Here is a 22,729-nt window from a genome sequence, read left to right as displayed (position 1 = left end):
CCAGCTCTGATATTTTAAATTTAGGATAGTCTTAGGTGCCCAGATACTACAGTGGAGGGTGCTGAACAAAACCAACAAACAAATCAATCTACAGTGTTCTTGTTTGGAGGTAAGGAATTTAAAAATATATGGCTTTTATGATGAATTATCCCTATAGCAGAAAACAAGTTGGGGGGAAAAAATACAAGCCACAATACTGTACCAACCCACCAGCACACATGCACTATTCCTTCTTTTCTATTTAAATTCTAGTAGCGAATATATGCAACACAGAAAGGATGAAATGCAAGGAAAACCTTGCACTGGCACTCTGCACCATTTAATTCCTTCTGAAAGGTTGTGCTGGGGAGAACTCTGAACCCGCTAGGTACTCGATCAGGATCAGTGGAACTGGAGATAGAGGACCCATGTTCCCTGGAGGGACTGCTATTGATTGACAATGGGACATCAGAAAAACAGGCAACATAGGAGTTAGGCTGGGAGCAATTCAGCCACATGGACAGAGCAAATGCTCAGGTTTAAATCAGCTCCATTTGTTCATCTTGATCTGTATTCAGCTTCACTCCCTGCAAATGAAACAGGTACAGAGGACGGGGTCACCTCACTGACTCCAAATAAGGCAGCATTGTGGATGAGCTGCTAGGTCCATGAGTAAAAGCAGCCATATAGGGGCATAGAATGGCTGTACATTCTTTTCCAGCCCACTGGGATAGAGTAGAGAGCAAGGAAGGGCTGAGCTTCAACCCTCTGCCCTGTCTGTGAGTTGAGGGAGTGGGATTCCCTCCATCCAATCCCACAGAGTTCATCCCACAAAGCCTGAGGCAATCAGGCTTTTTACACAAAGAGCAAATTGCAACAAAAAGGTGTTTGAGTTGTTCTTTCCTCCCACCATTGAGCACATAATCATTTCTATCATCCATCCTGTGTTTCCCTCCTCCTCCAAAAAAATTTGTAAATAGAAACAGAAGTGGAAAGGAAGTCAGAAAGAAAGGAGCTAAGAGGAGTTCACAGTGGTTTTGTTTCACTCTTCAGTTACTAGCAGTGAAGGTCAAATCCTACAGTTTCAAACTGAGACAGGTGCACTGGATAACCGTTATTGAATTGAGCATAAATGAGTCAATGGATTAAAGATAATCTAAGTGGGCAAATTTGTTTCTGCTCAAAGTGGGAAAGTATGATGCTGATCCAAAAATGAGAATGGTGACCATATTGTAACACGCACTCTCGTCGACTCTTTTCAAATGCAAAAAAAGCTAGTCAAAATTACCTTTTTCTTTTCAATGCAGAAAATTACTGGATATGCACATTTTGTCTTAAGCAAATTACTCACTCAAATGTAACTCTCTTATATGGAGCATAATAGACATAATTGTTTCTGATGCAGTATAAACTTATAGCTAAATATCTCTCACATTTCATTCATCAAATATAATTATTGCTAGAACTCTGGTGTTTTAATTTAGCAGGTTTTGAAGCCAAGGGCAAATACAGATCTGTTTAGAATTTGGAAAGTTTGCCCAACTATCAAAGATTATGTCTCATGTAAAAAGACAATATGAATCAAAACCAGAACCTTCCATACAGCCAAATGGAGAGGAACTTTTCTTCTTTTTACTTGTAAATACAGTAGAGCAGCAACAGTTGTGTTTGAGGCAGAGTAAGCTAGTCTACATTTGGCTGTTGCTCAAGTATGTTATTAAATTTAAAAAAAGTTTCCCTTTTTAATTTAGCCTGTTTCTGTACCAAAATTTATCCACCAAACAGTGACTTTTTTCAAATGCTTAAAGTTGACAGATGATTTAAACACACAGAAAGCAAGAAATTTAACATGCCATATTACATGGTCCCACTTGGGTTTTATTTTGTTTTCACAGTTATCATGAATGGTTTCTTTTAATTCACCTTTGGTTGAATTAAAGATGACCTGTAATGTTAATTCTTTTTTCTTTTTTTTTTTTTTTACTGTGTTTATTATTATGTAAGTCTATGTGCTGCCTGACCTAACTAACGAGGGTAACAAATACATTTAGCACAAACAGGGATATGGGCAGGTAGTACAGATTTGGGAAATTTTTAAAAAATACAAAACCAAAACATTATAAGCAATGTAACAAACTTTGCATCTTTTCTTCAACCTCATACCTGCGTAATGGGGCCTGGCAGATTTCTCTCACTACACTGGAGGGAAAGGGTTTCTTCAATGCCTTAACATTCAATTCTCTGCTTCAGGCAGAACAAGGAGCGGAGCATAGAACCAATGGGAAAAGGCAATTTACTTGTTAACCCTACTGACTTTCCACTGGTGAGACAATTAAATTTTTAAAGCTAGTTTCCAATCATGTAGACTTGAGTGTCCAGTATCACCAGCAGAACCATTCATTCAGCTCCTTTTTCAAATGCCAAGGTTGGGTAGGGCCAAAGCTATGAATAGATTCCATCCACATCTGTTTTGAGTCACCATTTCCATATGAGCCTCGTGGGGTGTTCCCTAGTTGGTCTTTCAGACTTTAAGGTCAGAAGGGACCATTATGATCATCTAGTCTGACCTCCTACACAATGCAGGCCACAGAACCTCAACCACCCACTCCTGTAATAACTCCCTAACCTACAACTGAGTTATTGAAGTCCTCAAATCATGGTTTAAAGACTTCAAGGTACAGAGAATCCACCAGCAAGTGACCTGGACCCCATGCTGCAGAAGAAGGCAAAAAAAAAAAAAAAAAAACACACATACCCAGGTCCTCTGCCAATCTGCCCAACCCCAAATATAGCGATCAGCTAAACCCTGAGTATGTGGGCAAGACTCACCAGCCAGACATCTGGGAAAGAATTCTCTAGTAACTCAGAACCCACCCCAGAACTAACATCCCATCACAGGCCATTACCACTAGCAGTCAAAGATCAGTTAATTGCCAAATTAGGCTGTCCCATACCAACCCCTCCATAAACTTATCAAGCTCAGTCTTGAAGCCAGGTAGGTTTTTTGCCCCCCTCCCCCCGCTCTCCTTGGAAGGCTGTTCCAGAACTTCACTCCTCTGATGGTTGGAAACCTTCGTCTAATTTCAAGTCTAAACTTCCTGATGACCAGTTTATATCCACTAGTTCTTGTGTCCACACTGGTGCTGAACTTAAATAATTTCTCTCCCTCACTGGTATTTTACCAAGTTATATACCATGTTATACCACTATCTCCTTGGATATCCACAGCCTCTCCTTCCATGCACTCTTCCATCGCAAACAATTTTATGCAGTCAGTGTGGAGTCAATCTAGCAACATAACCAAACCATTGTGGTTTGCACCTTTTCATGACTCTAGTCATGCCCTGCACTTTCAGTGCTTTGTGGTTGTCATCATTTCTGAATCTACATGTCAGACCTAGAATATGGCACAGGCACCTCATTTCAAACATTTGCAGCTTTTGTTCCAGCACTTCAGTAGCCATATTTCACAACCATAATGTAATGTACAGTGAGTGTTGTATATAATCTGGTTTTAGCTGTTATGGATTTAACATTCCAAACATTTTTATTCAGTGACATGAATGGTCTCCTGGCAGTAGCTATCTGCTTGTCGATGTCATCTTCATAGCAATTTTAATAGATTATAATTGAATTTAAGTAGCAGAAACTGCATACTGGTTCAATGTCTGCACCATTAATGACCAGGTTAGCCAGTTTCTTGATTCCTGATTTCACTAATTTCACATTAATTTGATCATTTGTTCATTCATTTTTAATCTCCATTCTCTGGCTGTTGAGTACAAGCTAATTGCTGCTTCTTGGCTGTATTATCATTACAATATCATCTGCAAAGTCAAGATGACTGATAATTTGCCATGATATCCTGAGGCTTTCACCAATCTTACACTAAGGGAGCTGGACAAAATGTTTTCTAAGGCCAGGTCTACACTACAGCAGCACAGTTAGGGTGCTCTAGTTATGCTGCGGTAGTGCCATAGTTTAGATTAGTCATTCTCAACTTGCACGGGCTGCTTGCAGCCCAGTCAGCACACAGCTGTGGCTGATGTGACATCCACAGGGCCATTCAGGTAGTATATATATTGTGTGATGAAGCCTACATAACCAAGAGAGAGCTGCATATGTGGCCCACAATGGTAAATAGGTTGAGAGCCATTGGTTTGGATTCTTACTACAGTGATGGAAGGGAATTTTCCATTATTGTAGAAACTTCACCATCAACCTAGCTATGTCTATCTTGGGACATGTCTATCTTGGCTATGTCTATCTTGGCATAGCTATAGCACTCAGGGGTGTGGATTTTTCACACCCTGGAGAGTTGTAGCTATGTCAACTTTTTAAGTGTAGAGCAAAAACTATTGGATTGAGTATGCATCAGTTTTCACGTGAAACCACTATGACAGGTCACCGCTGCCTTGTATGTTGAGCTATGCTATACAGAATCTGCAACATTTGAATCAACTTGCTGCTAAAATCATACCACTATCAGGTCCCTGAAAATAATCAGGTCTCTGAAAAACAACAAGACACTTGGTCTATATGGTATCCACCTGAATTGTTAAAACATGGCAGAATAGGCATGGTCATGCTCCTTTGCAAATTATTTAACCTCATTTGGATGAAGGGTGAAGTCCCTGAAAACTGGCATAGTTTAATCACTGTATCACTTTTTTTAAAAAGTGACCCAACAGATTGCAACATCTGCAGAGGAATAAGTCTTATAAGCATTCCTAGCAAGATATTCCATAGAGTGATTTTCAGCCAAATGCAAAGAAGAGCACAGGAAATCCCTTCTGAGTCACAAGCTGGCTTTAGACCTAAACCTGGTCTGTAGATAAGATATTTGTTTTTCCATCAATCTTGGACAGTCACAGAGTTCAAAGAAACCTCTATTTTGCACATTCATTGACTTTAATAAAGCATTTGACTTTGTTAACAGAGAGGATCTGCGGAAAGCACTTCAAGTGGTCTGATTTTAGCAGAACTATTCTTAAATAAATGCTTTTTATAATTGGAGCATTTTTCTCTTTTCCACTTAAGACTACGACTATATATTTTCAAAGTGAAAAGTACTGAAGTTACAATCGCCACTTCTGGATCAAGCAATTAGTGACACTTAATTGCCCTCCTGAGGACATGCTTTCTGCCCTTAATTCAACTGATGGTTAATGGCCAAGAAATGCCCAACATGAAGTCATATTACTTTTTATAATCTGTTCATAGTTTGTAAGAAAAACAGTATTTATTTAGCTCTTCAGAAAGAGCATGGTCTAATCTTTAGAACACAAGAAAGGTCATCAGAGTTCTGGGTTAATTGCCGGTACTGCCACTGACTTGCTGTGCCCCAGTTTCCTCATTAGTAAAACAGTTCTTATTCACCAGCGTCACAGGGATGTTGTGAGGACTAGTTAGTGTTTGGGATGCTCTTCAACATCATTGAATGAAAAGCACTAAAGAAGTGCAAAGTATTGCTGAAACTTTGCACTGCCAATGAGATGGTGTTCCATGGTCTTTGCTTAGTTGTTAGATTAACCAAATGGAAGATCAATTTTTAACTTCACAACTTCATTCCCAAATTTCTGTTGATTTGTATCCAATGTCACCTTTTCCCAGCACAAAAATCTAAAACATACCAATCCAGGCAGGATCCCTTGAACAGAATAAGGAATAGTCTGAAAAAGTCATCTTTCGGTGCCCTTGGTGAGGTTGCATTGATGTTCAGCAGAATCTTCCCTGTCCAATCAGCCTGTTAAAAAATAAGTAAGTCAATACTACTGATACAGGCCTATCTTGAGGCAATTGTATTTAACGTTATGACTTATCTGAAGGTTTGAGCCAGCCTTAAAAAGTATGAAAACTTCAAAGACCATTATATTGAGATGTGGCCAGATGAAAGAGACACATAGAATATTCATAGCCTTTGTAGCAATGCATGTTGTATGCATTGTGTATTTCCGGTCACTGGGGGAATCTGGAATCACTAGGGAGTGATAAATGCAAAATCCCAAGGCTGATTATGCAGCTACCCAGCCTTTGAAGTTTTACCTCTCAGAGGAAAGGGCACTGACCGGTTTTACCTGTTTTCAGAAGGCTGGGAGACACAGGTTTTGGGGGATACACAGACTGAGTTTAAACAGACTCAAGGGTCTTCTTTCTGATCCCACAAATGGACATAACCTTTTGTCCAAGGGGGCACCCTGCCCTGCTGAAGGTATAAAAAGACTGGAACCTACCACAGTCCACCCTGGACTGATAAGCGATTTGCAGTATGATTAGTATGCATTGAGACCTTATTTGTTTCATGTGTTTTCTCTGTATATTTTTGTCCTTAAGTAAATGTACTCTGCTAAGAAAGCACTGGACAGTAACTTATAATCACTGGTAAACCACTGCCATTGTCCTTTAAGAGAAATCAGAGTGCAGAGGCTGAACGTTAGTCAGACTTGCTTGGGGAGAATCACAGTGCCAGGAGACTAGCCTAAAACCCCTGTCTAAAAGAAGCAGTGGGGGTCCCTGCTCAGAGAGATGACAGCTAGATACCTGAGAGAGCATTCCTGTAGCAGGCCATGGAGGTGGTCAAAGAGGCAGTTATCCTGAAACTATAACTAAATCCAAACATAAGGCAGAACATGGGCAGAAAGGCAGCAGTTTGCCCTTCAGTAAAACTGAAAAGATAACACTTTCCAGTAAAAAAAAGTAACATTCTGTGAAGAATCTCTTAGAACATAGGCCCCAGTTCTGCAAGGTACTTAAGCATGTACCTAACTTTGAAGTCAACTGGACTACTCTCATGCTTAAAAGTTACGAACATGCTTAGAAACCTTACTGCATTAAGGGCCAGATCCAAAGCCCTCTGAAATCAATGGAAAGAACAGCATTTAAACACAAAGGCTGCTGTGAAACTTCATACAGAGGGGTGAATGAAGTTGCCACAAAGTAACAGACACCAATGCAATCATATTAGAGGAGTGAAAATGTTTGGACACCTACAGTAAAAGGAATGGACACTTCTGAGTTTCACTTATGTTGTCAGCATGCCCCTTATTTTCGTACATATCATCAGACACTAGTCACCACCACTGTCCCGTCATCACCAGGATATTGTTCTACTTTAACAGATATCTAATGTGACATCTGTCAAATGAGCTATGAAGCCTGAGTATTACTTTTTCATAAGGCTCTGGTGAATTCAGACCATCCATTTTCAAATGAGCATTTTGGCAGATTCTTCTACTTACTTATTCTCAAAGGGAAATGAGAGAATATCAGCGAGCCTTGAAAGCTGAAATATCTTAATGCTTTTTGGCAGCTCCCAACGGTCTCAGTTATTTACAAACATCATGTATACATAAAAATTAAAGCACAAGGCAAATGTAGTGAGAAACAACTTAGCATTCCTCTGGAATGTTCATGGACACTTGCCTTCTGGCTTTTAAACAGCTGGAAAGGCTTTGACCTATTTCATGATCACTCTGTCAAAGTTTTCCCAAATGGTCAGAAGTCAGTATTAATGGATGTTTATCTTGCAATCAGCTCAAAAATTAACTTGTTTATTTCAATAAATAGAATAAGAAGGAATATTATTTAGTAATGTATAAAAGACACAAGATAAAACACAATGATAAAATTATGAGAGGCTTTCATCACTAAATCTGCTCCCAGTTTAACAAGATCAGCACAATAAACTGTTAATCTTTTCTCTCAGCCTCACTAAAGCATCAGCTAAGTGAACAGGTTTGCCAGCAGGCAGGAGATACTGCCAAGAACTTGGAAGGATTACATTCAAATTCAACTTGTCAGATCTTCCCACAGGTAAGCATAGTCTCTGAAATTATTTTTTATTTCTTGCACGCTAGAGAAGATGTCATCAGTAAGAGCCAGTAGTGTTTTTAAAGCCAATTAAAAAAGCAATCTTTTGACACCTAGGTATAACTTTAACCTCAAGCTGCCAAGCAGGTGGATAAAAATAAAGCATTTTTTAAAGAAATGAAAGCAATTTTGAATAGTTTGTACTGTGTCCAATTGATATTTCCCATTACATGTATCGAGAAACTCTCTCAAATCAGTAGAATCTATCAACATGGAAAAAAAGTTATTGCTCTGATCCTGTAATGAATTTTGTGTGGCTAGAACCCCATGCATAAACAGAGCTCCACTGATGTACACTGGCTCTGTGTAAGCTCAAGTGTCTGCCTAAGTTTGGCCACGGTATATTAATGGATGTACTCAAAGAAATTATAAGAACACCCAAATTATATTGATTTCAAGGTCAAAACCAATACCTTACTGGACCACTAATGAGTACTGCTTTGTGAAGATACATCACCTCACCTCTCCTCGCTCTTAGGATAGGGACTCTTCTTTGAGGTATGTCTACTTTTAAAATGCTACTAATTGTGCTTCTCCCTAGACATTCACTGCAGCAACGGGAGGGGTTCTCCGATCGCTGTGATTAATCCATCTCCCAAGAGGCAGTAGCTAGGTTGACAGAAGAATTTCTCTATTGACCTAGCACTCTCTACACAGGGGCCACGTTGGCATGCCTACGTCTCTCAGAGGTGTGTATTTTTCACACCACTGAGAGACAAGGCTATGGCAATGTAAGTTCCCAGTGTAGACCAGCCCTTAGTATTTGTTCATACAGTGTCTAGCACAAAGGGGCCGCAAACACAGATGAGGTCTTTAGACCCCACTGTAATACAAATAATACATGCAAGCATTCAGAATCATCCATCATCAAAACATAGCAGCATGCTAGTGACACCCTCAAAAGGCTGCAAAATCTTTTAAATACATACAACATCTCTCTTTTCAAACTGGTCAGAACTTTTGGCAAAATATTATTTTCTGAGAATTTTCCATGCTGGGCGTCAATACAACAACATTATTTTGGCTAGGTTTCATTACATTCGGTTTGGGCTTTTGGGGAACGTAACATATGATACAATTTCTGAGCTCTTGTACTTAAATAAACCAAACCCTGCTTACCTTGAACACCTTAAGCTGCACAATCAGGGTCAAATACACCTTCCATATGCCCCACCTGAAAACCTGGTCTGCACACTGAGAAGGTGGTAGGCAGAATTTAAGATAAGTCCACTCTAGGCTGCGAAGCTGCTACAAAGCTACTTCAGCCACCTGGCTGATGCAGTCTACATATCACCCACCACACACTTTTGTGGCATGGGAGGATGAGATGATCCATGCAGCATACTTTCTTGCTTTGTCCACTGGGCAATGCCAAGAAGAGAGAACTACAAATCCAGGCTCCATGCAAGGAAGGGGATATATCTCTTCCATGGCTCCCCTCTACACTGTTACTTATTTATATCCTGGAAATATACTTGTTCTTCTGCCAGGGAAGAGGGAACTGGCTGGATTTGCTCCTTAGTCTCTAAAAGTTTAACAAAATGCGAGCAGCTATCTATGAATGAAACTTAAAAAGTGCACACACAATTTGTCATTTTTATGAGGTAACAAATCGTTACTGAAATGTCTTTATTTCCATTACTGGCAGAGCTGGGCAAAATATGCAGACTTATCTTATTAACACTTACATAGATACTTGCCTGACTGTGAAAGAGTAAGGATTTGTGATGGGGAAAGGGTGGGGAAGTATGGGTGGAAACGGAGGTATTAGAATGACTGGAAAAAATGTGATTATTTAGTATTCTTTATAAATTGTGGGCTATGTATGTTGGTCTCATGGTATCTACTGACTCACTGAGCTTGCCCTCTGTGGCCCAGAGGGTTCGCAAAATCCTTTTGACAGTATCAAAACTTTGCAACTAGAAAACTTTGCAGCCACAATTATCCACCAGACGTAACAACTATGTAGACTGGACTCAACTGTTTTTAACACCATGCTGGTGACTTTTATCCATTCTCTATTTTTATTGTTTTAATCCTTGCCCATTATTTAACTAATTTTCTCCTATTGCCTATTTTTATATTTATTTTGTTTTAAATCTGCCTCTGATTTTTTCAATCATTCTTTTGTACACTTCCCTGTTGATTTACACCCACCATATTTTTTTCCATTTTGATTTTGATTATTAATCCTTTATTAATTAAAGGGTCCCTGTTTCCTAGGCCATGGCTCTAACCTGATGGTAATGTCCAGCTCTGGGGGAACTGAGGTTGGGAGGGGAATGCCCCTGCCCATGCCAATACCACTCACTGCAGCCAACACTCTGCTACTTCCCAGGATTTTTATCCAACCCTACCTCCAAATAAGTAGATGCTAGGATTCCTGCCCCTTATGAATACTGCAGATCCCATAGTGTTTGGATCAAGAAAGAACAGTGCTTGTGACTCGCCAAGTTGCACAGGTGACTGTGTTTCAGCAACGGAAGAGTGCAGCACAGATCGAAAAGTACCACAGAATCCTCCAGGATAAAAAGAGGTTGTATTAATATAAAGTTTGTTATTTATTTTGTATCAAACATAGAATTTTTATTTTCAACTAATACAAAAAAAGATAGCTGTAACAAAAAGAGTTAAGATACTTCAAGAAACAGTGGTAGCCTGCCTCCTCCCCACACAAAGTCACATATTACCATTCAAAATCAAGGCACATAATGGCTGCTCAAAAATGGGAATTATGTGGGAGAGGGTCTTGACTGGGTACTATTTGTAGTAGAAATCTGTCTGTGTAAGAGAAGCAGGAGAGAAAAACACCAGATAAACTAAGACAGAAGGCAGCACGCAAAACCAGACACAGCCTGAACAAGCATTGAATATGTGGTGCTGGAAAAAACTTACAGAAAGAGCGTTGGGGCTGGGTGCTGGCTGAAAGGGGGCTTTGAACTGTGAGCAAAGAAACTACATGTCCGGTGTTCAGGGGGAACAGGTCTTTCTATAATCTCTATTAACAAACAAAGTAAACAGACTCCATCAGCAATTTCTCCTCCTAAAGGAAACAACCGGCTGAACCTCAAACTCTCTCAAATATTCTACTACATCTCCCTTATCACTTACACAAATAAAACCAAAAGAATTTTCAGACTGCTATCCAGAATATTAATTAAAAATCTGGACAGGGCAGGATGACATAATTGGAAGCAGTTATATATTAACTCATGTTAAATCAGAAAAGCAGACTTTGACTCCCTCATGGAACTGATGGACAGGATCCCCTGGGAAGCTAATATAAGGGCACAGAAACAAACCATCCCGATATGCAGAAAGAATAGCAAATATAGCAGGCGACCAGCTTGGTTTAACAGAGAAATCTTCAGTGAGATTAAACATTAACTTCACAGCACAGAATGGAAAGGAGGTGAGCAGCCCTCAGTGGTGAAAGAATAGATTCAGCACTATTTAGAAAGGCTGGACATGAACAAGTCCATGGGGCAGGATGCAATGCATCCGAGGGTGCTGAGGGAGTTGATTGATGTGATTGTAGAGCCATTGGCCATTATTTTTGAAAACTCGTGGCAACTGAGGGAGGTCCTGGACAATTGGAAAAAGGCGAGTATAGTGGCCATTTTTAAAAGAGGGAAGGAGGAGGACCCAGGGAATTACAGACCAGTCAGCCTCACCCAGTCCCTGGAAAAATCATGGAACAGGTCTTCAAGGAATCCATTTTGAAGCACTTGAAAGAGAGGCAAGTGATCAAGAACAGTCAGCATGGATTCACTAAAGGCAAGTCATGCCTGACCAACCTGATTGCCTTCTATGATGAGATGACTGGCTCTGTGGATGTGGGGAAAGCAGTGGATGTGACCCTGACTTTAGCAAAAATACTGGTCTCCACAGTATTCTTGCTAGCAAGTTATAGAAGTAGTATTAGCTAGATGAATGGACTATAAGGTGGACAGAAAGCTGGCTGGATCGTCAGGCTCAATGGATAGTGATCAACCACTCAATGTCTAGTTAGCAGCCGGTAACAAGCAGAGTGCCCCAGGGGTCAGTGCTTGGGACAGTTTTGTTCAACATCTTCATTAATGATCTGGAGGATGGGGTGGATTGCACCTTCTGCAAGTTTGCAGATAACACTAAGCTGGAGGGAGTGGTAGATACGCTGGAGGGCAGGGATAGGATACAGAGTGACTTAGATAAATTAGAGGATTGAGCCAAAAGAAATCTGATAAGGTTTAACAAGGACAAGTGCAGAGTCCTGCTCGTAGGACAGAAGGATCCCATACCCTGCTACAGAATGGGGACTGACTGGCTAGGCAGCAGTTCTGCAGAAAACGATCTGGGGATTACAATGGACAAGATGGATATGAGTCAACAGTGTGCCCTTGTTGCCAAGAAGGCTAACAGCATATTGAGCTGCATTAGCAGGAGCATTGCCAGCAGATCGAGGGAAGCGATTATTCTCCTTTATTCAACATTGGTGAGGCCACATCTGGAGTATTGTGCCCAGTTTTGGGGCCCGCACTACAGAAAGGATGTGGACACATTGGAGAGAATCCAGTGGAGGGCAACGAAAATGATTAGGAGGCTGGGGCATATGATTTATGAGGAGAAGCAGAGGTAACTAGGCTTATTTAGTCTGCAGAAGAGAAGAGTGAGGGGGGATTTGATAGCAGTCTTCAACTACCTGAAGGGAGATTCCAAAGAGGATGGAGCTAGGCTGTAAAGCAGTATCTGGTGTTAGATTATGGGTGCTCATCATCTGCTGAAATATCTGGCTGAAAATTACTCAAGTTGAACCCCAAATTCAGAGGTTACTTGAAAGTTATGGCCTAGGATGACTGGAGAACAAGTGAAATGACAACATCACAAGAAACAAGAGACTGAAAACCTCAGCTTTTGAGCAACTGAGAGGAGAAAGGGGTTTAAATCTGTTTAGAAGTCTGTTTATGTTAAAACCTATTTCTAATAAATTATTAACATTTTTGGAGTAAGGAAGCCTTCGTTAAAAATTATATCTTCCATCCATTCAATTAAGGTGTTAGAATTAATTATAGATATCCTGACACCCAAAAGGCGAGTCCTTCAGCAAAACCCAAAGTGATATCCTGATATTTCTAAAATAAAAATTTGATTAGAAAAAAACCTATAACTCATAAGCAACAAAAATCATTAATCCAATTGTATACAGCTTTGTGCAGATTGCCTCCAAGTCTAGTTGATTACTAGCAATTTCATACTTCTACGGTTGATCAAAACTTTTTCAATTGAAACAGTTTTCTGTTGAAAAATGAAATTTTGATTTGTACAAAACATTTTTGTGGGAATGTATGTCCTTTTTTAAACAAAATTCAACTGAAGAAACTCAAAATGATTTGCTTTGGACTTTCTTTACATTTATGTCAAAACTATTCATTTAAACTCATTCTGTGAACTACATTTCAACCACAGTTTTATTTTGTTTTAACTTTGTATGGCTATATAATATAATAATGTTTTGATGTTATCAGAATGAAAGTTTTAATTTACTTAAGCAAAACATTTAAATGTTTCAGAAAGAAAATATTTTTCAGAATCTTTATTTCATGAGAAATTTTGTTCCAATTCAGAATGCAAACAATTTTGTAAAGTCCATTTTCCAACAAGTTCTACATACTTGCCACTTCCTCAAACCCTTCACTTCATATTTTAGTTCACAGATTGCCTTTGCTACACCAGCCCCAATAATTTTTAATTCTTCAGTAAACATTTTCAAATCTCCTCTTGAAATCTCAGCAGAAGCATCCAGTGGCAAATCCCAGCTCCACAGGCCCAATCAGCACCATATCTGATGCCTGCTAAGAGAAGATGCCTAGTTAAATTATATTTATTTGAAATGGGGAAAGGTAAATCATTCCCTTCCCCTCCCCTCTTTCAGTCTGTCCATGGAGCATCTATACTCAGAATCAGACTGTCATCCTGCAAACATACATATGTTAAACATGGGCACAGTCCCCATGAAATCAAATGGACAACTCATACGCTTAAACTTAAGCATGTGTACAAACATTTGCAGGATGGAGGCCTTAATGAGGTAGGTCTCATCTAAAAGAAGGAGAGAGACTTCCAAAAAGTGTTTTAAAGGAGCACTGAATGGTATCTCTCTTTTTATACTACCTTGTTACAACCTGGCCCAGTACACTTACCAGTCTGTTGCAAGTGCACCCAATTGCTGGATCCCATGTGCTTCCAAGCCAACTGGGTCTAAGCAGTGTCTATTCATATTCCTAGTTCTGGGTCCATAAAGCCCACTCCTAGGCACAGAACCCTTGTTTGACACTCTGCAATTTAGCCACCCCAGACCCTGAAACCAGTGCCTTACAAGCAGAGCCTTCTGAGCCCACCATGCTCCCCCAGAGCTCCAACTTAAGCAGTAGTTCAACCTTTGGGGACAATATGTCACGAAAGCAAGGAACACAAGCTTAGCAAAGGAATTTCTTAACCACAATGACTTTACTCTTCAAATCATTCAAGAGTTACTGTTCTTTTTCAGAAAGAGCGGAAGATCTGAGACACACCCTCCCCATCTTTGATCTCACCCCTTCTGGGAGTCTGAAGTTTGTCAGGGTTTCAGGGAAGGCAGCGTCCCTCCTGCCCTCTCCCTCTACAGTGAGTCCTTCTGACATGTGGTGATGGTCAGCCCCCCTGCTCACAGCAACACACCTTCTTAAGTAGTCTCTCTCTCTCTCTCTTTTTGGACACATGATCAGCTGGGAGGGATGTTCCAGCCCTCCACACCCAGTCATACACATCACTATGTAGAAAAAAATATTGTTCCATGGGGTAGGTCAGTATTTGAGAGTCAATCAAAGTTGATGGCCTGAGATTGCAGACTTGATACCTTCTCAGTGATAGTCCTTCAACAAAACATCAAATGCTTTCCTGGGCAAGGCTGCTGTCTGGAGCACAGTTTGATCAAGCCTAGACATATTATAAAGACTGAACAGCTCTTACAGAAAAATACCTTTGGGGTGGGAGGAGAAGTTAAGGTAATTTAAGTGTGGAAAAGATAGAACTACCAACGAGGATAATAGAGTGGGTCTGAACCTGGGAGTGTACCCTATAGACTATCATCCTCCTTGGTAACGCTACCTCTTCCACACTTAATTTCTCTTCCCACCCCCAAAAGGTTGTTTGGTTTGGTTTTTTTTAAAAATAGGACCATTCCTCTGTTTGGTCTTTACCCATCCATCAAACAGTAGTTTTGAGGATTCTTTTTATGGCAGATGTTTTATTGTAGTTTCTTAATGTTTATATCATCATTTAATTGTGAACCATAGTGAAGTGCCCCATGTACATTGGTGGGCACAGGAGGGAACTGAAGTACTGTTAGTACATATACATGGGCAATAAAAATTAATGAAATGTAAAAACGTAGGAAATTAATATTTCATAATTTTATCAGTTTTATTTATCTAGCTATCTAACTACATGGGTGTAAAAATACCATCTTCAAACAGTCTGATATTCTGGGGACACTCCGCTACCACTACATTTATAGTCTGTTTCCTTAGCAACACAATATAAGCCATCTGGCTGCACGCAGCTAAATTCTAATACCATATTCTCATCTATATCACAAATAGGCTAGAAAGGCATTTATATTCTAAAGTGTGTCGTCACTATGTTAACTGAGTATGCTAACAGAACAAAAGTTAGTGGTGTTCCGGGGGGGGGAGAAAGAAATACACACACTGGCTTGATTGACTGGATGTTTCAGAGGACCGATAATGGAATACGTAGTCTTTCACTATGCGGCCTGAAAAACCCCTCTCCTCTCACTGCAATCAGCAGAGCTGCTCAAGATGACAGTCCCTTGGTTTTAAAGGGAGAGGTTGCTAGCAGGTCATTTTCCAAGAAGGATTTTCAATTTTAGAACTCTTCCTTCATCGTCACTTTACTGAGACCAGATATATCAGAGCCTTCAGGATGCACTACAATGCTCATTTATTCTCTTGGGCCTTTCTGGGAAGAGCAGTTTGAGGAAGCTGGGGTGTAATGCTATACATGGTGCACTATTAAGTGTAATACAGTCTTATCATACAACTAAGCAGGTGATGATGTGAGGAAGGCTAAAAGTCCAAATTATTTATGGTAAGGATATTTATCCTTTTTTTTTTTTTTTTTTTAAATAATTGTACAGGTACCTAGCGCTTGTTTGCATAGGTGATTTAAATAAATGTAAAGAAATACATTCAGCCTAGGTCAATATTGTCTATACACTGCTATGAACTGATATCTGTTAGTCTCTGTGAAATGAGTGAATGGATACAGTCCAGTTCCCGGTGGCCAGGCGTCCACATAATAGCTGCAGTGGAAACCTCTCAGGGTAAAGAGAGAAAGTTTGCCTGCTCTCTTACGAGTCAGACACAGTACAATATTTCCCTGCTGCCATAAATACTGTGAACATGCCAAGGTGAGTCAATATTGAGTATTGCCAAAACTCTTGTGATGTGGAGATGGGCAAAAACAACGTTTAGAGTCTCAGGTCTTGTCTACACTACATTTAGGTCATCTTAACCAGATCTGTCAGGGCTGCAAAAAACTTCACACCCTGTGTGATGTAGTTAAGCAACCTAAGCTTCCATCATCCTAGCTACCGCCTCTCATGACATGTCTACACTACGAACTTTTACTGACGCAAGTTGTGCCAGCATAATGCCACGGCAGTTAGTATATTGTTTGCATATGTGCATGCTTGGCTCCTTATGTTAGCACTGTGCATACTCCCCAAGAGTGCTTGTGTTGATGCATAGTGTGGTACACCATGGGTAGGTATCCCAGCATGCAACTCGCTGCCATCCAGCACACTTTTTCAGAAGTTTTGACACTGCAAGGTGGGGGCAGAAACAAGTCATGCTTGGATGACTGGGAAAAAGGAGTCAACTTCCCAGGATGCAACTTTCTCCATCCCATAATGTCTTCTAGATCACAATTTTTGCACCCTTATAAAAATCTCATAAACCCATCTGGCCCTCCTTCCTGTCCACAATCTCTGACAGAAGCATGGAACCTGCACAGCTCTGCACTATTGTCATGAGTATTGCAAGCATAGAGCGAACGATCCTTCAGTATTTGAAGAGCCACAAAATCAGAGGGAAACTGATTTTATGGAGACAGATTGTCATGGGACAGCAAGAACTAATTCAAGGTTGTTGGTGGCATTCACAGAGCAGCTACAGATGAAGAAGCGTTGCTTCTGGGCTTGAGAAACATGCACTGATTGCTGGGATCATATTGTAATACAGGCTTGGGATGACAAGCAGTAGCTGCAGAACTTTTGGATGTGCAAGGCCACATTCCTGGATCTGTGACGCTCAGCAATGTGCAGAACACAGTGGATGAATTTGCAGCAGTAGGGTTCCTGACCTGCAGTGGAGCAATAGGCAGCATTTGTATCCCTATTTTGGCACCAGACCACCTTGCCATAGATGCTCACATTTTTAAGAGCACAGGACTGTTCAAGAAAGCTGCAAGCAGAGACTTTCTTTCTCCATTGGCAGATTACCACTGGTGATGTTGCAATGCCAATATTTACCCTGGGGCATCCAGCCTACCCCCTGTTCACCTGGCTCATGAAGCTGTACACCCATCACCTTGACAGCACCAAGGAAAAATTCATCTCTGGCCTCAGCAGGTGCAGAATGATAGTTGAATGTGCTTTTGGTAGATTGAAGGGACGCTGGCATTGTTTACTCACAAGACTCAATCTCAGTGAAAACAACATCCCAGTGGTTATAACTGCCTGCTGTGACCTGCATAATAACATGTGTGAAGCAAAGGAGGAAATGTTGCAGCCGGGATGGAAGGTGGAAGTGGAGCGGCTGTCTGCTGAGTTTGAAAAGCCAGACACAAGAGTTATTAGAAGAGCTCAATGCAGAGCTGACCAACTCAGGGGGGCTTTGAAATAGCACTTTAATAGGGAGCCACAGTAATGCGTTGTGATGTATTGTGTTCTACCTTGCCCTGCTGTTTTGAGGCCTGTTAGGAATTGTGTGGTGCTTGCTGCAAATGTATGAATATAATATTGTCAAGGCACCTATTGATTTTGTGATGTTTGCTGTACATGTATGATCCTTACATGGTGTTTGTTACTGATCCTATGATCACACTGTACAACATCAAGTAAGTGGGTGCTTTCAATACTGCTAGGCATTCTGCAGCATATGTTGGGAACTAATAAAGATTAATTATTTTCCAAACAATAGAATTGTATTGACTAACAAAAACACTGCCAAAAATTCTGCGCAAGTTAAAAGCCAGTACTTTAAAAACGTAAATAAATTTATGGAGCAAAGCAGAAGAACATTCATCTCCATTTTAGCTGCACATACAGCAACTGCTGCTCTCACAGGTCAGTGTATGTGAAGTTGTGGTTGTCCCTAACGTCCCCTGATATGGAATGGCAGGGATAAGAATACAACCCCAGATGCCATTTGGAATGTTGAGGGGGGCATAGGGAGGTGCTATAATGGAGTTATCCACAGGCTGCAAAGGGAAATAAGCCCATGATTGCTGAACCTGTAGGTGGCTCCCAAGAGCTTGCAGCAGCTGTGTTTTCCGCCAGAGAATCTCCATTAGGCACTGGTGCACCTCCCTCTCCTCTTCCGGCTGTGATTCTCTCATGTCTGTTCTTTCCTTCTCCATATAGTCTGCAATATTCACCCTCCAGGCCCTCTGCTCACAGTCTGATGCAGCACTGGCTTGCAGGATCTCGCTGAATTGGTCATCCTCAGTCCTCTTCTCTCTCTTCCTTAACTGGCTCAGGAATTCTGCAGGTGTGGAGTGGTATGATGGGGCATCTGCCCCACACTGGCACTGACAAAGCAGGCTAGGTAGGCTGCGCAGGGAGCAGCCAATCCGAGAGAGGCTGCAAGGAACAGCCAATCAGGGTGAAGCAGGTCATATAAAAAAGAGTTGCAGGGCCAGAGTTGGTCAGTTGCTGCAGGGAGCCCAAGGGAGAGGACATGGAACCAAGAGGGCTGCAGAAGAGTAGCACCGCAAGTAGGGCAGCTGCTAGCAGGAACCAGGGGAGCTAGAGAGCTCCTGTCTGGCTGCTGGGACTTGCAGGCTCAAGGCCCTGAGAGGAGAGCGAAGAAGGTGCTGAGGCCACAAGGAAGTGGCCCAGGGAATGAAGCAACACTGGTGAGAGGCAGCAGGAGGCTGCTAACTACTGGGTCCCTGGGCCAGGACCTGGAGTAGTGAATATGCCTGGGGCCTTTCCATTTGCCACTAGGTAAGTGGCTAAACTCTAGAACTGAGATACCCCTGCCCGAGAAAGGAGGAACATGGACAGTGACACAGCCAGAGGGCTGAGCCACAAAGAAGGCACTGCAGTTCCGAAGAACTGCGAGAAGGGCTACAGGTGAACTGCGGAAAAAGAATGATGGTGTGCAGACTGCTGAAATGGGTGTCAGCCTTGAGCTAATCCCCAGATGACCAGTAGGAGGCACCAGTCCATCAGTTAGTGGTATGCCCCATCACAAGCAGAAACCCCTAAAAGATCATAATAGCAGCAGCTACAGATGAAACACTAGAGGTACAATTGTGACTATAGTCACAAAAGAAAGTGAAAGCTAAGATTCAGAACTCCCTTCCCTTGCTCCCCTAAAGTTTTACACAAGACATGCTCATTGACACTACTGCTTCAGTGTGCTTGTGCCCAGCACCACTCACTGCACCAGCCATGGTGAGCATGGCCCGCCAGGAGTGAGGGAAACGAGAAGAGAATTGCTCAGTAGCATGAAACCATGAGAAGAGGGAAATGGTATTGAGCACTGGCACCATTTTCCACAGGCAGTGGTGATTTTAGTTGACATCTCACTCCTGAGGATGACAAAGGCACTGTTGGCATCCTGAAGACACATGGGCCCTTATGTTGCCTGCCAAAGTTATTGTTGACCAGCACAGGAAAGCATCCTAGTGCAGAGAACAGGGATGTCATCCGTAGAAACCTTCAGGGAAAAGGACTACAGAGTTCCTCCATGAAAGCTTTACTAAGTGCTCTCAGGAGGATTCAAGGGAATGCCTGCATACATAAACAAACTGCTCCACTTGCCCCTCCACTCCTACCTAACTCTACAAGGGAACAAAAAAAAAAAAAAAAAACCAAAAAAACAAAAAACAAAAGCAGATAACACTACCTCTAGTTGTACTGCTGCCTTTTCTAGCAGGAGTAAATTAGTGGAAGAAAATCAATAGCTGTGCCCTGTTAAGTTGGGGGCACCATCAGTACTTCATGGTACTGGGAAATACATTAAAACACTTACACAAGAGTCATTCCCCTGCATCAGGCTCACCGGTGCTTTACTGGTTTGTGCTGGAGTCCAAAGAGGTCTTGACTTGTAGCATAGCTGGACCGGTCCCCGACAATCACACGTCTCCCATCCTCCTCCTTTTCCTCGTCCTCGCTGTTCAAGGCAGGGGCCTGTGACCCAGGCTCCTTAGCAGTGTACACCATGCTTCACTGGGTCTCTGCCAAGTATGGCATGCACCTCTTTGTAAAAACAGCTGGTCTGTGACTCAGCACCAAATCAACCGTTGCTTTGCTTTCACGTGGCACCACAGTTAATCTGTCATACCCCTTCTCCTGCACCCATGCTCATAGATGTCCACATTTCTATGGCTGGTCCATAGCTGTGCCTGCACAGCCTCCTCTACCCACAGGCCCAGGAGATCCAATATCTCCAGTCTACTCCAGGGTGGAGAGCATCTGAAGCATGTTGCTGGCATGGTCAGCTGGGCAGTTGCACACAACAGTGGAGAGTTGTTCATTGTGCTCGGTAAACTGGATAATCAGGAAAAAACATTTAAAAAATTTGCAGGTTTTTAAAGTGTAGGGGGTGGGGAAGAAGGGAGGAATCTCTGTGACTCTTGAACAATGGAGTTCACAATTGTGACGCAAATGGTCAGTGTTAGGTATTGTGGAACTGCTGCTGAAGGACTATTAGGATTGACATGGGTAATGTAGTGTCTGCACTTGCGTTGTGTCGACCTCAATACGTCAACCATGGTTCAGAGAGGTGGTGTAACTGGGTCACCATAATGGGGTGCTTACATCCGTGGGAGACAAATTTAGTGTAGACACGTGCACAACTAGGTCGGTGCAAGGCAGCTTACACTGGTTTAACTTTGTAGTCCAGTCTAGGCTTCAGAGAGGTGGATTTACTACAGCAACAGAAGAACCCCTTGGATCCTTGAAGTAAGTGTCTGCACTTGAAACATTGTAGCATTTCTAATCTAGACAAACCCTCAGCAAATACTCCAAAGATTCAGGCCTGATCTACATTTAAAAGTTAGGTTGACATACCTATGTCAGTCAGCAGTGTGAAAAATCCACACCCGTGCCCAACATAAATTATGCTGACCTACCTCTTCATTGTAGACACTTATGTTGATGGAAGAATGCTTCCATTGATGTAGCTACCCTTATTCGGGGAAGTGGTGGTGTTCCTACCCAGGGTGCATAAAAATTGATAAAATTAAAAAAATATTTTTATATCAATTAAACAGGTTGGTTTAGTTTTTTTTAAATAAACCTATTTAAAATTTAATTTGAATGACAACTTATGTAGAGGCCTAAACTTCTTATAATCTCATAGTTTTTGTGTTTAAATAATTTTAAGCAGTACATGTTTGCTGCCAAGGTTTAAAGGAAGTCAAACCACTGAAATAGAAGTCACTGGCTTAGCATCTGGAACCAGAGTTTGCTGATGTGCCTAATCTGCCTTTGACAGAAGTAGTCTCCTTCTGCAGGTTCAGAGAAATCATTTTCTTCATTTCAGTTTATTCAACTACTTCAGTTAAATGACTAGTTCTTTCAAAGTTAAGAAACCAATTGAGAGTTGAAGAAGTAGGTGAGAGGATGAAGTCTTTCAGTCCCTGAAGGCCCTGGGGACAGGAAAAGATCAGTTCAATTGACCAACTACAGATAATACTTCCTTTGTTTAGAAAATGCAAAAAACCTTTTGATAAACTTTATTTCCAGCTTATGCATCTAGTATATTTAAGGTACCTTTATTTAATACAAATATTTTAAATACTGTTTTTGAGCATTTTTTATTTCTATCCAAATAGAGCTTGACAAACCACAAGAAAAAAATAATCATGATCTAATCAATAAGAAATGCATCATTCACCATTTTCTAATATAATTAAAAATGTAAAAATTAAGAATCTGAATGAATGTAAATTAACTTATATAATTGCTTAAGTGTGTGTGTGGGGGGTGGGGGGGCAGGGGCATATGGCATAGTCTCCTTATAAGCAAAAAGAAGCACCAAATAGTACAAATACTATATTTAGTTGCAAATCATCATTTTAATGATTACCAACCCAATGAGGATCAACTTAAGAAAATAACTAGAAAGAACAAATGCAAAACGTGACTGAACTCTATTATTTTAATCGTTTCCTGCTTGCTGAATTAAATCATGATGAAAATCAGCAAAAGAAGTCAATTCCTATTACTACACCACCAGAAAAATCCCGTCGACATAGGCTGCATCTATGTTACAGGATTATGCTGGCATGCCTATCATGACATTACTATCAATGGACTGTCAGTACAGTCTCCATAGGGTAGACAAACCCTCAGTGGTCCTGGAGACTGAACTAACTTCTCAGCATTAATGATGAGCCCTTCAAATCAGAATTACAGCATTCCGAAATGGGGGGGGGGGGAGGGGAAGAAAAGAAAGCTCTTCATTCCACTAAATGAGTTGATTCTGCTCTGTGAATACAGAGGGATTCCATCTCCAGGGTGGTCAATACATGTACCTTTCTAAAGCACTTACTTCACACACACAAACCTCTGATGAGAGAATGAGTGCAAGGAGGCAAGAAAACA

At 41.2% G+C, this 22,729-nt stretch overlaps 1 protein-coding gene across 3 annotated transcripts in view; it reads right to left on the bottom strand.

Moving 5' to 3' along the window:
• Positions 1-22,729, bottom strand: part of GPR63 (G protein-coupled receptor 63) — a 39,438-nt gene that overhangs the window by 7,091 nt on the left and 9,618 nt on the right. The window contains exon 2 of one of the 3 annotated variants that reach the window (XM_067530025.1): positions 5,613-5,725. The exons of 1 other annotated variant lie outside the window; for it this stretch is intronic. The gene's annotated coding sequence lies outside the window, so the exon portion shown is untranslated. Of the gene's footprint in view, positions 1-5,612; positions 5,726-13,424; positions 13,677-22,729 lie in introns of those variants that run through there. One more of the 3 variants, XR_010916564.1, reaches the window with a different exon arrangement.

The sequence above is a fragment of the Emydura macquarii genome, unplaced genomic scaffold (assembly GCF_026122565.2).
Source record: "Emydura macquarii macquarii isolate MOO-44397 ecotype Brisbane River unplaced genomic scaffold, CSIRO-AGI_Emac_v2 contig_3019, whole genome shotgun sequence".
Lineage (NCBI taxonomy): Eukaryota > Metazoa > Chordata > Testudines > Chelidae > Emydura > Emydura macquarii.
Note: the sequence above shows the minus strand (reverse complement) of the source record. Positions and strands in the feature narration are given on the sequence as shown.